Raw genomic sequence first — 17,185 nt, 5'->3', positions numbered from 1 at the left:
CAAGTAGCTGAGATTAGAGGTGTGCAACACCACACTCCAGGCTGGAGTGCTGTGGTGCAATCTTGGATTACTCCAACCTCTGCCTCCCAGGTTCAAACAATTCTCCTGCCTCAGCCTCCCACATAGCTGGGATTACAGGCACACGCCACCGCACTAGGCTAATTTTTTGTGTTTTTAGTAGACAGGGTTTCGCCATGTTGGCCAGGCTTGTCTGGAACTCTTGGCCTCAAGTGATCCACCCATCTCGGCCTCTGAGAGTGCTGGGATTACAGGTGTGAGCCACCGCACCCAGCCCAGATAATGTTTTTAATATTTTTGTAGTGACAAGTTCTCACCATTTTGCCTTGGCTGGTCTTGAACTCCTGGACTAAAGTGATTCTCCTGTCTTACCTCCCAAAGTGCTGGGATTACAGGTGTGAGCCACTGTGCCTGACTAAGGATAATATTTTTAAAGTAGCCAGAGGTAAATGACTTCCATACAAAGGAACAAAGAGGAGAATTCACAGACACATTGTAGAAAATTATACAGTCAGGAGACAATGAGGACTATTTTTGAAGTGCTAGGAAAAACAAACAAACAAATGGTTTTCCAACAGTTGTTCTCTTTTTCCCCACTGCCCGATGTGCTTTACTTAGCCTCAGAGAGGTTTTCTATAGGAAGAAGGTTTTATTACCATTCTGGTGTTATTACTTACCTTATGAAATTATAGAAACATTGTAGTATATAATTTCACAAATTGCAGATTAGTGCAGCAATAAATATTCATTACACTTAAATAATTTTATTAATAGGTAGACATTTTAATACTTTTACCTTCTATTGTAGAGGGAAAATATATTTTCTTCCCATGTTAGTTTCATGACTAAGGCCCCTATAACAAAAGACAGATTAACAAGAGAATAGCATATGAATTTATTTAATATAAGCTTATGTGACACAGGAGTCTTAAGAACTCAAGACCCAAAGAAAAAGGCTAATGTATATTTTTGTGTCTAGGTTTGTTGAAGAATGTACAAGTGTAGAGAAATATGATTGGAGGACAAAATTGTATGATCTAATGGTAAGAAACTGAGGGGAACTTAGGAAGCCTTGCTAGTTCAGATTTTTTTCTGTGTTCCTGTGTCTTCAGGGATAAGCAATTTTTTTTCCCTCAGGTTACCGGGAGGACACTTCTAGAATGGGAGTCTTCTGACCTGCTTCAAGGGTAAAAGGGGGAGAGAAAGACAAACCTCTTTCTAGGTTTTACAACCTACTTTGAGAGAGAAGGGAGAGGGAAGGGCGAGAGTGGCCTTTCAACTTCTGCTATTCTCTCAAATGCCAACATGCTATATTTTGGGGTAGCATGTTCTAAACCCCAAACTAACTACCAAATTTACTTTTTAAACGTTATCTTTTCTCACAGGTATATTCTAAACAAAATTTATTTTTTTCTAAGTAAAATCCTCACAGAATTATGCAGCAAATTTCTCACAACTTTATCTGGGGCTGACAATAAGGTAATGGTTGTAGCAAAAATCAAACATTATTTTGCATCTGAACTCAAGTTACAGATGAAGCTGGTACAAGTCCAAATTGAAGCTGTGCTCAGATTTGTATAATTGAGAGATACAAGAGCTAGTGATTAGAAACTGAAAGAATAAGAATAACCCAATGTGAATTAGACTGGAACACAGAGAGTGACATTAAAAGCATAGAATTAGGAGGCAGAATAAATGCCCAACAAAGGCTTTTCACCATTGTCAAGAAAGTCATTGAAATATTCTCTCTGTGGGACATTTGTAGCAATAGCTAGCCTTGTACTAATGGAATAACAATGCACAAAAGTCATAAAAAAGAACAAAGGTGCAACTTACCAGAAGATATATGCTCAGTATGCAAAATTCCAGGAAAAATATGGCCTTAACTACATGCTTCAAAAGGTAGCACATCAATCTTTAAATAGAGAATACAAAGTAAATAATTCAGAGAACATTTCTTGAACAGATAAAACAAAGTCATAAGAATAAGAACTTCATTTGCCAGTATTTCCATATGGAATACTATGGAAAGAAAGTAGAAAATAGAAAGCTTTTATAATTTATATATTAATAAGAGACATACCCCCCAGGTACTTAGCTCTTCATATTTTAAAAGAGGCTTGTTTTTGTATAAAGCAGAGCTATCACACAAAAAATATTAGTAAAGTATATCCCTTTCTTTAAATGTGGAGAGAAAACAAAAACTAAAAGTTTGCTTAAATAATAAGAATTAACATGTTATTTATGTCAATTGAGTATGTTTAATAAAATGGATGGCATTGTTAGTTACTGTATTTGTGTCTTTATTCATTTATGTTTGACAAATAAAACAAACAAAAAGTGGATGGTTATGGTGACACAGGCTGGTTTCAACTACAGCTGAATTCACTGCATACATTGTGAGAATCACTGAGGTGCTTTTGTGCTTTGAGTTTTAATATTGCCACATGAAAATGGGGCATCAGAAAATGTGTCAACTGTTGAAACTGTTTCTTTCTGCCTTTCATCTCTGGTTTTGTCTCAAAATTAGGGGATGCTCAAAGGACTACATTAAAAAGAATTGGGATTTCTATTCTATCCTGACTTCACACTGTGCCTTCCTTAAGGACAGAAAGAGTTGCAGTCCATTGCAATTTACATTTGATTTCAATTTATTTTATTTTGTTTTTGCCCTTCTATAGTTATAAGCTAGTCAAATAATTAGCTAAATATGAATAATATGTCATTTCACATCACAGCATTAACAGAACTTCTACCTCCAACACTGAGACTCACCTTCTCTTTTTTCCAAGAGTTATTACTGTTTTGTTAGTTGCTACATAAAACTCTGACTGGCATCAACCTATTTTTCCTGCAGAATTTCAAGGATTGTGGAAAGGCCATATACAAATGCATTTCAAAAATATGAATAATTTAATAAACATGGAAATGAATAAACAGTATACATACAAATTAGCTTAAGGATGCATAAATTTATAGGTAAGTCAATGAATGTAAGTTAAAATAGCATCATATAATTTGGAAAAAATTTAAAAATATTAATAATTTCGGGTATTACCTTTGACAAAGAAAATTATCAGTTTTTGTTTTTTTTTTTTTTTTTTTTGAGGCAGAATCTCGCTCTGTCACCCAGGCTGGAGTGCAGTGGCATGATCTCGGCTCACTGCAAGCTCCACCTCCCGGGTTCACGCCATTCTCCTGCCTCAGCCTCTCCGAGTAGCTGGGACTACAGGTGCCTGCCACCACGCCCGGCCAATTTTTTTTGTATTTTTAGTAGAGACAGGGTTTCACCGTGGTCTCAATCTCCTGACCTCGTGATCCGCCCGCCTCGGCCTCCCAAAGTGCTGGGATTACAAGCGTGAGCCACCACGCCCGCCCCAGAATTTTTTAAAGTTAAAATTTCATATATTTCTAGACTTAAAAATCCATAGCTAAGAATATCTCCTACTTGCTAGTTAAAGAAATAATTAGAATACATTTATTTCAACAAAGTTGTTACTAGCCAAAACTTAAAACAACCTAATCTATGAAATTCAATGCAAAAATATTTTATGCAATGATTGTAGATAATTAGGTAGAAAACTATAAAAACAAGACAAAATATTTCAATGAAATAAGAGAAATAATATATGTCCCGTTAGAAATAATTTTGCCAAAGATGTTCAGAGCTAGGATAAAAAGCCAAGTTTAGAGGGTAATATTTCTATTCAATCCTTCCTTCATTCATTCTTATGACATTAAGGGTAAAGTTTTATTTATTAATTCATTCATTTTGTCATCTATTCACTTTTTAAACTATTATTTATTACAGGCACTAGGCTAGCTGCTGCTCATAAAAAAGAAATTAACTCTTTTGTTTTTTAACTGGTAATTTTTGCAAAGTCTCAGCATCTGCATTTGGGGCCTATACACAAATTAAAGAACAAAAAGTGACCTTTCCTTGAAGAATTGCAAAAGGATACCTATTCTGGGTATATCAATGAGAAGAAAAGAAAGGTCTCTTCTGGTAGATGTAGGCACATCACTCAAGGAACACAACTGGCAAGGAAGGCAGAGGCTGCATTATAGCTCTTGCTTCTGCACCATTGGCCAGGCTCTGTTACGTAGAACATACCCTGACAATCTTGTTCAGAGAAACTAGAACTTGGAAGACATTGCTGAAAATATAGAGATGTAATTGAATCCATTTACTTTTATATTTTCTATATAACCTTACTTACTTGTGTTGAAGAGAGCAAATGCATTGGGATGGCAATTAGAAACTAATTTTAGAATCTTCTGGATAATTTGGAATCTGGTTCTCCATCATTGCTCAAGCAAGTAACTGTACAATGTTTAATGAAAGGTAAGCAATAACTTTGTTCTAGGTTGGGGCTACAGCAGAGCAAAGAATGCTTGTGTGCAGTCTATTTAGCGTTTAAGAGCAGTGTGAAGACAGCAAAACATGCTTTCTAACGACATTGACTGAATTGATCAAGTTGTAATAGTAGCCGTGATCAAACAAGATAATTTCCACAGTCACTTTGAAAATTTTGATATCAGGTGGGGAAGAACATTTTGATGAAACTAACTCTGCACCCTATTTCCTTCCTTTCTTAGTTGTTGTATTCCATAAGATCTGAATTAGACAATTGGACAAATTTTGTTGAGTATTGAGGGGGTGGCAAAGAGCAAAAAAATTATCTTGTTTAAGCAATCTTTAGGATTTTTTTCTGTTTTTTTTTTCTTTCATATTGTTCAGGTATGTTATCTAAAGGTTTTATTTGAAAAGTACTTTTATTTTACTTTATTTTGATTATAGGTTGGTAGTACTATAGAATAATCGAAGATGCAGAAATAGCAAAAGAGCAAAAGGATGGTTACTAAACAGAAGGAAATCAGTAGCTTTTGTTACATCAGCAAAGAGAGCTCATTTCAGAAATCAATTATGCCTTGCATACATATCTGTAATCAGTGCTTCTTTAATCTGAAATCCTTAATGAAGCCCTAAGAATATTGCTTCCTTGTGATTTAATCAATGGAAAGAAGTACATGGTAAACAAGCTTCCTTTCCTTGTGTCTTTTATAACATATTAAGAAAAAGTTTTGCATTTTGCATTTGTTTTAAATTTATGCTATTGTGAGTTTTGGTACTTTGATTATTTTTAAATAGTCTAAAAAATGATTTTTCCTGAGGCACATTAAATTTTCTCATTACCCATCAATATACATAAAATAAGCTTGTGATTTTATACATAAAATACATAAAGAAAACACTTCGTAGGCATCTGTTTTATGAAATTGTTACATTTATATATTAAAATTCTGCTGCAAATGAAATCAAATGGAATGATAATGATTTTCTTTCAACACTAATAAGAACTGAAAAAATTTTAAAAATTGAGTAATTATAGTTCAACACAAAATGAGAAGTAAATTAAAGTTAAAGGAGTCAAGAATTTTAACTAACAATTCTATCTACTAATTCAAGTTACTAGGTGGGGAAGAAGCTATAAAGATACAGCTGATAAGAACTAGGCTTAAAAGCTATGCTTTCTCTTTAAATTCACATAAATAAAAATATCAACAAAGAAACAAGGTAAGAATTATTTCATTTCTTTTAATATCTTTCTTTATTGAAGCTATGATATACTAAAAAGTAATTAGTATAATTTTTGATATTCCACATTTATAAATTCGATTTGAGAGGTAGATACGTATGCATATATTTATATATCACTTACAGCATCAAAATAAATTCAACCCTAACTTAACTTTTGTAAATTCTAGTTAAAAATAAATTCAAAACTAAAGCTAATATTTATTAAACATTTATACCATCTAAATATTTTGTACAAATTGACTCATCCTAAGTATCACAATGCTACTATAAACTTCATGTTAAAAATGAGGAATCTAAAGCACAAAAAAGGGTTAAAAAATTGCCCAAGATTACAGTGAGCAAATGGCTCCAACAAAATTCCTATGCAACTGGACTTCAAGACATTATGTTCCAACCATGATGCCATTCTTTTGTAACCACAGTACAATATTCTCAATATATTACAACAGTGATATTTTTATGCAAACAAATACAGTATTGATGAAAAACATCTTTGACATGAATTTCCTGTTTTCGTCAAATATTAAACACCATATAGAACCATATGGCAAACTCCTGAAACTCTTCATACTTGCTTTTCATTTTCTTCCCAATAGAATCAGACATATGTAAAGAATCACTGACTGAATTATTTTTATATACTGCCAAAGCATTTTTCCATACAGTGTTGCTATGGACTAAAATAAAGTAGGTAAATTTCTACATTTTGATGTCCTTTTTGAAAGAAGAAAGAAAAAAATTTTCTCTTTTAAGCAGTGTATTTGAGAGATGGAGACCTGTTAATAGCACTTATGTCTTATGACTCTTCTATGGTCCAGGCCCTTGCTATGCCAGGGAAGTTTAAAAATCTTGAGAAGTGTAAGTCTATTATAACAGACATTCTTTCACTCTTCCATATAATTGCCCTCCATTTACTGCTTCCTCTTTCCTTTCTCTTCTCTTTTCCCTTTTATCTTTTTCAACGTTTTCTCATAACGTTTTCTTTTCCTTTCCATTCTACTGGTATTGTAGCTTAGCTCCTATGGTGGGTATGCAGTATTTGTTTCAGTTTAAACTACATGCAAAGCATTTCAAAAACTACTGTGATGAACCACACTGCTTGATAATTTAATTTTGTTCTAAAAATAATTATTATTTGGGGACATTTTAAATAAAGCTAGTTCTAGTGCTAATTTCTTTATATTTGTGAAATAATTTTGATAAGAATATCTTATTTTTAATAATACACTCTAACAAATAAACACTTCAAAATTACTTAGTCACTACATATGAAATAGAACTTAGATTCCCAGCTATCCCTTAGCCTGTGATCTCTCTGCTACATTGTTCCATGGGCACTAAAGTTAAGCTGAATCAATTAAATCATTAAATTGCTATCATGTGCTAGGTACTCTTCATGTTAACAAAGATATATATGATATTTCTGCCATGCAGTTAGAAACCACCAATATTATCATCCATAACTCTGAGTTTAGTACAAGTTAGTGTACACTTGTACATAGAGGTTTTGAGGATCAGTGAGGGCTTCCTTGCATCAAAATATTTCCATCAATGCTTCTCTGCAGGCCCTAAAATTAGAGTCGTTATCTCTACAGTTGAAGATTTATAAGTCTTTGAGAAGTCTCCATGTCCTTCAACTCATTAGAAACATATTGTTTAATTCTTTAATAGACAGCTAAGACTTTAGTGTATACAACCTGAGATGAACACCTGGTAATTTATAGACGACTCCACAAAAACTGAGAAAATAGCACAGCACAGAAAGGAGAGGAAGAGGTGGGAGGGAGAAGCCCAGAGACAAATTTCATGCTCATCACACTTTTAATTAGAGCTGATTTAGTTGCCAGTCTTACTTCATGTCTGACTATTCTCATTGGAGAATAGCACCATTCACTTTTAGAGAATTGTGTAATTCACTTGCTCTCTAGCTTGCAATCAATACCAGATGTTTTTCTGAATTACTTCTCTTTTATTTTTGAAATTGACCAGTATTCTCACAAAGTCCCCATTTGAAAGTCCTGCTATCTTAAGGACTGAGCAATGAAAAAGCCAACAGCTTTGTCTATTAGGCTTTCTCTCATTCAGGCATATCTGTGCATCCAAGTTTTCACATTAATTTACTCATTGATCCCATTAGTCATTCATTTAAGAAACATATTTTGATCTAGAATATACCATGGGGGGAAAATGAATACTGCTCTTATAATTACAAACACACACACACACACACACACGATTAACAATATATACGTATACTTACAAACATATATATATATATGTAGACAGAGATATTTATAAGTTATGGAGCTCAATATAATAATTTTGTGTATCTTCTATGTCATTCGGTGACTCAGGATAAAAGGCATGTCCTTTCGTGAATCTAATTGCTATCTCTGCCATTCATCTGTAGTATCATCTGTCACTAATGCATTCCCCCACTACTTCACTAGGCAACTACTTTCTGCTAATCTAATCAAATAATTTAAGCCATGATGCTAATGACTAATGCAATCTTTATGTGGAAATTAACAATCCTAGATACTTTTAGGTTTATCATAGACTCACAGAAGTTTAAACCTAGACAGCTAAATATGTTCTTATATGTTGTCTCCTATAACCACATACTACACATGGAGATAATGATGTTCAGAGGGGCTTTGCAAGAATGCTGGGTGACAGGACTACAATCTGGGTCTCAAATACCAGTTCTTTGGCCATCCAGTTAGTTAAATTTAAAGCTCTTAGTAGATCATTAAATTCCTAAGCCCAAAGAGTTTTCTACGGAGATTTTAGGTATCATGATTGAAAGGCGTGTTGGAAAAGAAGAAGATATTTTTGACTAAAACGTTCTTTAAAATCACACAACATAGAAAACACTACTTGCCCTGCTTTCACTAAATATGAGAAGGGTGTTTTGTTAGTTTATTAGTTTCTTCTCTTCTGAAGGACACTACCAAGTGCTTCGAATACTGTCCTTACTTGAGTTAGTAAATTGCCAAAATACTGTATTTCAGTGTTAATGATTTTATTTATTTTGATATGATATCTGAATGCAATTAGTATTGAGGCAGCAGATTTCCCATATATCTAACTAGAGATTAAACCATTGAATTTATTGAACCTCACTATCTGGGGTTAGGAACTTAGTGTCCTACAGGAAAACAAATTCTTCGAGTTTCCTAAATAGAAAAAGGAGTTCACATTTCAATGTAGACCGGCATGTCTTTCTTAAATAGAAAATATGGTCTCTGACATTAAAACGAAAAGTCTGCACACATAATATTATTTACACTACAGTAAAATGTTTTGTTGTCTAGCATTACAAATTCAGATTGCATGGCTTCCTTATTGAGTCTGTACTCTCTCTCTGATCAAATACTTTTATACCCAGTGTCACTTAAAAGAAGGCAGCATTTGAATCTTTGTGTATTCTCCTAGCAGCTAAACAAGCTTCAAAAGCAAAGCAAGGCAGTGACCTTGAAATGTACCCTTTGCCATAATAAAATAATGTTTATTTTTTATCCCTGCTAGAGAGTTTGCAAGATGTAATATTTCTCTTTTATATTCAGATCCTAAGTCAGATGCATTTCCTCTGGAAATATCTTTCAAAAGGAGCTTAAGAAAGTTTTCTAAAAAATAAAAAAAAAATACTTTATACTTTTAAAATTGATGCCTAAAGCAGCAAAGGTAAGAGTTCAGAATGTAATTAACTTAAAATATACCCTAGAACATATCTGACTCATCACGCTTTAATGAGTATCCGTAAGTAGATGATCTCTGCAAAAATAAAACAGAATACTGATTACAGAGGCCTTGGCTCCTACCTGAATAGAAAACGTGTAGGGTGTATTCCTGGAGGAAGTTTTAATGTCACCGAACAGAAATTTCAAAAAAAAAAAAAAAAAAGAAAAGAAACATTGGCAATTTAATTTTCTTGGCTTGCCAAGGGGTAAGAAAAAGATAGGTCAATAAGATGTTAGTATATAGCAGAGAAATAGTTTCTTCCTATCACAGAAATTAAGAAATATAAAACATTCAGTGCTTGTTTAAATTAAAAAGATTTTGTCTCTCGCCCACAGAGTAATATTTTGTATTTAAGAAACTAGAATTAAGATGGAGGAACTGTGGTCTCATATATAGCCATAGATTTAATGTGACACAATTGAAGCAATATTTAAGTCTCCTTGTTAGGCAATCTTTCCATAGTTCTTTTTGTAGACAATACAGTAATATGCATGAGTCCATCAACATATCCTTGAATATACCCATTGCCTGTGCAGTGTCAAGCGTTGGTACTAAGAACTTTTAAATGTTTAGTACATTATGTTTTAAAAATATGGTGTTCTTTTATTTGTAATATACACAGCCATCTACTGGAAATTCAAAACTTTGGAAACAGAAAATAAACGAAAGGAATAGAAGGCCAAAATATAGACAAATGAAATTTATGAAAATTCTTTATCTTCCATCTTATTCTTGCTGAGCTGTTGGAAAAATTATTTTGCCTCAGACATTAGGGAATAGAACCCAGGAGGAGACCTATGGGAATATGGCTTCACAAGCCTGTATAAAACATCTGTTTGAGATATAGAGGTTGATTCATCCCCATAGAAAAGGGAAAAGTAAAGAAAGATCAAAATACAGTAATTATAAATTTGATGAAATTTTTGTTCTATATTCCTCTGACAGCTGGCAAGGAAGACTTTTAAGTAAAAGAGATAATTTTAATAGTTCCTAACAAGGGTATTAACAAACAAGAGAACATGGAATTGTATTCCCATATATTGTTTATCTTTGAAGAAAACCTACGCTGATACCTAGTAAGAACAGGAATATGCTAGGTATTTCATGCTCTTACTAGGTATCGGTGGAGGTTTTCTTCAGAGTTCTAGGAATATACTAGGTATATATTTCACTATATAATTGGTACAAAGATTGTTATCAGGCCATATCAACTCAATACTTAGAAAATAATATCAACTGATATAACTACTTGTTTTTGCCAGTGGCAATGTCAAAATTATTGGCAGGAATAAAATAATTGTGTAGACTGAATCCATAATCAAGCTTTTATAAAACATTTTTTTCGTTTTTGTAGAGATGAGGTCTCCCTAGGCTCAAGTCATCCTCCCACCTTGGGCTACCAAAGTGTTGGGATTACAAGCATGAGCCACTGTGACTGGCAAAGACTTTTTAATTTATGTAGTTGCTTTAATATTTACAGAAACTCCAAGATCCTGACCAAAAGAGAATGGTAAATGAGATAAAATTTTAAATTGAAGCATCCATTTATTATCTTCTTTGCCTCTTTTCTACACAAGTGAGGTCATGGATTTTCTTTTCTGAAACCTTTTTGATGCCCTAATCTTTATTGTTCTCCCCGTTCTCAGAACTCCTGAAGTCAGATATGAATATCTCATCTTACACTGTTCTCTGCTAATTAAATGCCTCAGAGCGTAGTCTTCAAAATTGTACTATATGTTTTTATTTGCCATAATGATTAAAGTGATGTTGAAAACATCACAGCTATTCAGTAAAGACCTGCCTAATTAAGTGGTTTAATGGCATGAGAATACCAAGTTAATGACTGACTGGTTGGTTGTAGCTTATGTGAGGGCCTTTTAACTTGTTTCTTCTATGGATGTCTATCCTCATCCCAAAAATGTCTTGCAAAGTACAATTGATCTTTTTTTATTAATCTAGAAAATTGCATCTGCTTTATATTTATACAATTGAATGAACTGGTAAATTTAAATGGTTTTAAAAAGTCTAAAAATATTTCCTAATCTTGAGATACATGCCTCCTAGTACAGCTACAATAAAAGTAGGAGAAAGATAATTAATCCTTATTTAGTATGACTGGATATTAACAAAAGAAGAAAAGACAGCACTTAAAAAGGAGACAAATGACTAGAAAAAAGGAAAGCTATGTGTTTATGGACATACACACATGTTGATTAAAATGATAAGTTTCCTAGATGGCAGGCAAACCAGTGTCTATGACCTCAGGACATTACAATGGAGAATCTGTTTTAATTTAATAAATGCATATTGAACCCTACCATGTGCTAAACACTCTTTTAGTAACTAAGACATAGTAGAGAAACAGAAGAAATTCCTGATTATATGAACTGTTTATTTTAGTGAGAATAAATACAGGTTGAGCATCCCTAACCCCAAAATCCAAAATCCCAAATCTTGTCAAATCCAAACCTTTTGAGTGACACCACTGGTGGAAAGTTGCAGACCTGACCTCATGTGATGGGCTGCAGTTGAAATGCAGTCAAAACATTGTTTCATGCACAAAATTATTAAAAATATTGTGTAAAATTACATTCAGACTATGTGTCTAAAGTGTTTATGAAACAGAAATAAATTCCATGTTTAGACTTGGGTTCTATTAGTAAGGTATCTTATTATGTATATGCAAATATTTAAAAATCTGAAAAAATCCAAAATCCGAAACACTTCTGGTCCCAAGGATTTTTGGTAAGGGATACACAACTTGTATACAATATTATAAATATATAATTGCATGCCTATGAAAATTAAATTTATATATATATTTCCATAATATAAACTTACATCAAATAAGTTAGATATTTTAAATTTCAACATGATTTTTTCCTAATCATTTTGTGCTATTATTAGCACAAATTGAAGACTTAAAAAATGTTGAGAGTTTGCAAATTACATTACTGCTGTGAATATTATTAGCTATGGGTATCACTGAAAGGAAACTATTTAATTAACTTGTGGATAAATTGATAGGTCCACAGAGTATTCTCCCCTCTAACTATTTTGGGATCTGTCCTTGTCCTTCATTGTTCTTGAAACTCACTCTCAATTTTTAAAATATAGTCTTTGTCTCCTTATAAAACCGTACTTTATAAGCTTGCTTGCTAAAGACTTGCCATTAACATAAATAAAATGTGTTTGTAGAAAAATAGCAAATGATTGCAAAAGCCCTGGCATCCACAAATGTTTACATTCATTATGGTACCTTTGGTGATAGGGCTTAAGCTACATTTCATGAAGCACATACATTTGAGGAAATATAACTCTGAAATCTCAAAACAAGCAGCTTACCAAATTTCAATCCTCCTTTTAGATGCATGAATTAAAAAATATTCAATTATTTGAATCATCTGCTTATGACTTTTTAAAATTTCTTATCAGTCCAGTTCTGGAATGAGCCTTTTGTTTTGTTAATATTCACAGACCTTTCTGTTGAGTGTAAGTTTTATGCCTATTGGAAGTTGAAACAGGCAATTTGTCAGTCACACTTTTCTACCTCCTAGAATGCTGGTCTGTATACCAATGTGTGCCTTATGCTTTCCTTTCCTGGCTAGTGACACTTCACTCAAGCATACTGTCCCAAATAGTTGTACACACTAGCCATTTCTTCACAATTCCCCTGTTACTACTTTAAAACAAAAGTTCCTTGACATTTTTCTCATAGAGAAGGAGTCTGAATATTTTCCCTGTAAGCGTGGGTAGGACTGTGAGTATTTCACCTGATAGAGTGTGGCAGAAAAGATTATCTGTGTGTTCTGAGGTTAGGATGTAAAAGACCATGACATTTCCAATATTGTTTGTGCAGATATTGCTATGGGAGCATTAACTGTTAGAAGAGAACATTTCATGTAAATGCTCCTTATTCATGTAATAAGTCTGAGTAAAAATAAAGTTTATGTATTTTTTGTTTCATAAAATGTTAATAATACCCAATTAAAACAGTCTTCTAGCCCTCCTTGCCAAGAAACTGTCTCAGACACTCTGCAATTGAGTAACACCACCGACCTCCACCAATGCCACGTGGATTAGAAGCATTTTCCAAGCCCAGTATAATTTGAATTCCAGATATATAAATTTATGCAATATAATAAGATCATTGTTGTTTTAATCCTCTAAATTTTGGGGTAGTTTGTTGTGCAGCATTAGATAACAGGAACCATCCCATCAAAATTTTTTTGACCTATGAGCCATTTAGTTTGCTCACAGCTCATTAGTTAGAAGAATGTTATTTGTATATTCGTATCATAAAACACATAATCAGATATTATTGATTGGTGATGACATTTTAATGTGTTCCTTCCTCGAAGACCATCCATATACTAACATAGGTCAATATAGCCTAATGACGTACTTCTAATGAATGTATTATAGCCATGAGAATTTGAGAAGCAGAGAAAATTTCTGGAGCAGAAAATTTTGTCTAGTGAATCATTAGAAAAGCCAATATAGGAATTTGCTCACTTGTAAACATCTAAGATTCAATTTTTAGCTAAATGGGAAGATATGCTCCACTTAGTACAAGAAGACATTTTCTATTTTAACCATAGTTTCTTTTCAAAATCAAATAATAAATTGTGAATAAATAATTAACTTCTAGCCTGGCCAGGGCTGATGAAGTTCTTTCTAGTATGATCTCAGAGTCTTATAGCACTGTTTGCTTGGAAATCATATGGCAAAAATGAATGGAAATGTTGTGTTGTTTGTGAAGTGAAACCGCACCTGCACTGGGGAAACTATGAAGAAGCATCTAGGCTTCAGGCCTGCATGACTCAAACAGTGCAAAGGAGGGGCAAGAAATAGAGGTTGCAGCTTCCATCTCCATGCATGACAGCTTTGCAGATCTCATATGTGTCAGAGGCAAAACAAAAAACACAACTGTGTACTTGGGTGGTTGCTGAGACTCCCAATGAAATGATGATGCAGTTTTTGTATCACCTGCCTTACATTCTTTTATAAAATTAAGTAAACGAAATATTGGATTGAAAACTGTTTGTGTCTTATAAGAGATTGCCTAGGGATCTTGGCTTCAAAATCCATACTCTAAGCAATCCATCCTGCCTCTTAACATGCTGATGATATCCTAATAGAAATGGTAAAAAGATACTAGAATTTAAATTTGTAAAGGATACCTCCCAAATCTCCTTAGGAAGTGCTCATTGCCAGGAACTCAGTAGGAGATAGAAAATACTCCAAGTGTAATGGAGTATTGGATAACGATTCAAAGAAGAGGGCATTTGAAGCAATACATTGTGATAGTATGTTACTCTATCAAGTAAAAATAGTAAACAATATTGAAGTAATATATCTTAAGTACTTTATGGGCAAGGCCACATATAAGAGCCTAATAAATGTTTGATGGTCCTGATGGGAAGAAGGTCTTTTTATAGCTATTGTGTGATGGATACGGTGCTATGAACCAGGAGATCAGAGCAATCTGTTAAAGAAAATACAAACCTTTAAATCGATGGAGTCGTGACCACAAGAAGAAAAGAGATTAGCTCAGGTATTTGCAGACATATCATATATCTCTAATTAAATTAATGAGGGATAAGTAATTGCAAAAAGCCACATTTATTAAAATAGATATGCAATTGTGATAAAAATTAAATGCCAAAATGTATAACATGCTTTTCTTATATAAACACTTCAAGTTTCTCAAACATTAAATACTAATTCTTTTTCTACTGATTGACCTATGTCATATTATATATGCATTATAAGTTTTATGTGAATGATAAGTGATTGTATCCCTAATGTTATGGTTAGGTCAAGTATTACTATTTTCCAACTATTATTTAATACAAAATTTAAATAAAATCTATGTCGTGGATATAGTACATAACAACTTTGAGAGAATTGAACATATAGCTTATGTCAATCAAAGCTGGAAATATGATGTAGTTTATGCAGCATCAAAGCAAATAAACATACCTAAGGTTGGAAGAGAACAACAAAGTGAATAATATTTGTGTTCCTCAAAATAATACTATCCTTTCACTGCGGATTACGGAGACGAGGGTTTTAGTAGTAGAAAAAGAACAGCTACTTCAGAGGCTATCGAAGACGCCCAGGCTAGAGATGATTGTAGTCGTGGTGACCGAGAGAAATGCCATGAAGCAAGAAACATTGTAGGCAGGATCAAAAGAACTCAGTGACGGATAGGACACAAAGGTGGGAAAACACAGTGGGCAAAAATGACTCCTGAATTCTGAGATGAGCAACTAGTCCCTTTAGTGTTGATGCTGCCCAACTGTGAATATGGGCAATGTGGTCTCCCAAGTACTGTGATGGCTTTGAAGATCACTAAAAGATGAAGGAGAAACTTGTAATCTAGTAATGATTGTAAATACAGGAATTTTCTTATCTGGACAGCAGTGGAAGGGAAAGATCATTGGGTTATTTGTGTACAGTTTCACCAACAATTTGATAGCTAGTCATTCATGTACCATGACTATAATAAAGTAAAAAGCTTCCCAGCTGTTCTCTTTATTACTACTGTTTCAATTATTTTTATTTTTTGCAAATGTACCACATGTCTATAGGATTATCATGCTTTTTTGTAGCTTATACAAATAAGAAGTCATAAAATTATTTCCTTTTTGGATTTTTTTTTTACTTAGTGGTAATGAATGATTTAGATCTAAAGACCTATTTGTAAAACTTAGTTGTCATTTTGATTTTATATATACACACACACACATATATATATGATCACATTTTTCAAAATTATTAGCATTTGGGTTGTTTAAATAAGAGTTGTTGAGCTTCTTTGAACATAGGCATATTCAAAGTAAACTTTAATAATTATTATTTTAATCTGTAAAAATGAAAGTATACAGTAATATTTTTAAATGAATTTTTGCCTGTGTAATGGAGTCACTTATTCTTTTATTGACTTTAGGAATATAATAATATCTTATTTTTTAAACACATACAAAATCTTCTCTGTTTTAATTCATACATCCACTGAATGTGTACTTTGTTCAAGGCATTTTGGCTGCAATGGGGATAAAAAAAATTAAAACAGAGTAGACCCCTGGCAGAGACATATAGTTTATAGCCATTGTATTAGAGAGCATTAGAGCTCTGAAAGAGACATAAAGTGTTCCTGTCATAGAAACAGCATGTGGCAAGACCAGGAGGTTAGACAGTGCATGGCTGACTTCAGAAAACGAAATGGAGCACCACACCTCTGGGAATCTGAGAAAAAGTAGTGAAATAGAAATGTGAAGTAGAAGAGTTAAATCATGGCCAGATGATGAAGATCCTTATCAGCCATAGGTACATTTGAACAGTTTCCCTTGGGCAAATGGGCATCTATCCACAGACGTTAAGTAAGGAAGGAACACAAGATTTCCATGTTTTAGAAAGATTTATCTGGCTACAATATATAGAGTGAGTTGGTAAGAAACAGAAAAAAAACCTCACAAAACCCAAATGAGGATCCAATAGGCAGTTGCAAGAATTAAGGCAGGAGATGGGGGTCACCTATATTACGAGGTGTGTATGGTGATTGAGTGAATCAGAGCACTTAGGAGAGATATTAGTCATCTGAACTGACGCAACTTGGTAGATGGGCTATGGAGAGGGAAGCAACAGGCAAATACCAAAATGGCACGCAGGTTTCTAATTAACCAAAATCTCTACTTATGTCGTATTGCCATGTCCATAGTCTTTTCTTTTAAGTTTACTGGGTTATTTAAACACTGCTTTAGTCACATAGATTGATATGCTCTATTCTTTCTTTCTTCTGCAAATCACAACTAA

The sequence above is a fragment of the Hylobates moloch genome, unplaced genomic scaffold (genome assembly GCF_009828535.3).
Source record: "Hylobates moloch isolate HMO894 unplaced genomic scaffold, HMol_V3 SCAFFOLD_18, whole genome shotgun sequence".
In the NCBI taxonomy this organism is placed as follows: Eukaryota; Metazoa; Chordata; class Mammalia; order Primates; family Hylobatidae; genus Hylobates; species Hylobates moloch.
The sequence above is the reverse complement of the archived record's forward strand: the minus strand, read 5'-3'. Positions refer to the sequence as shown.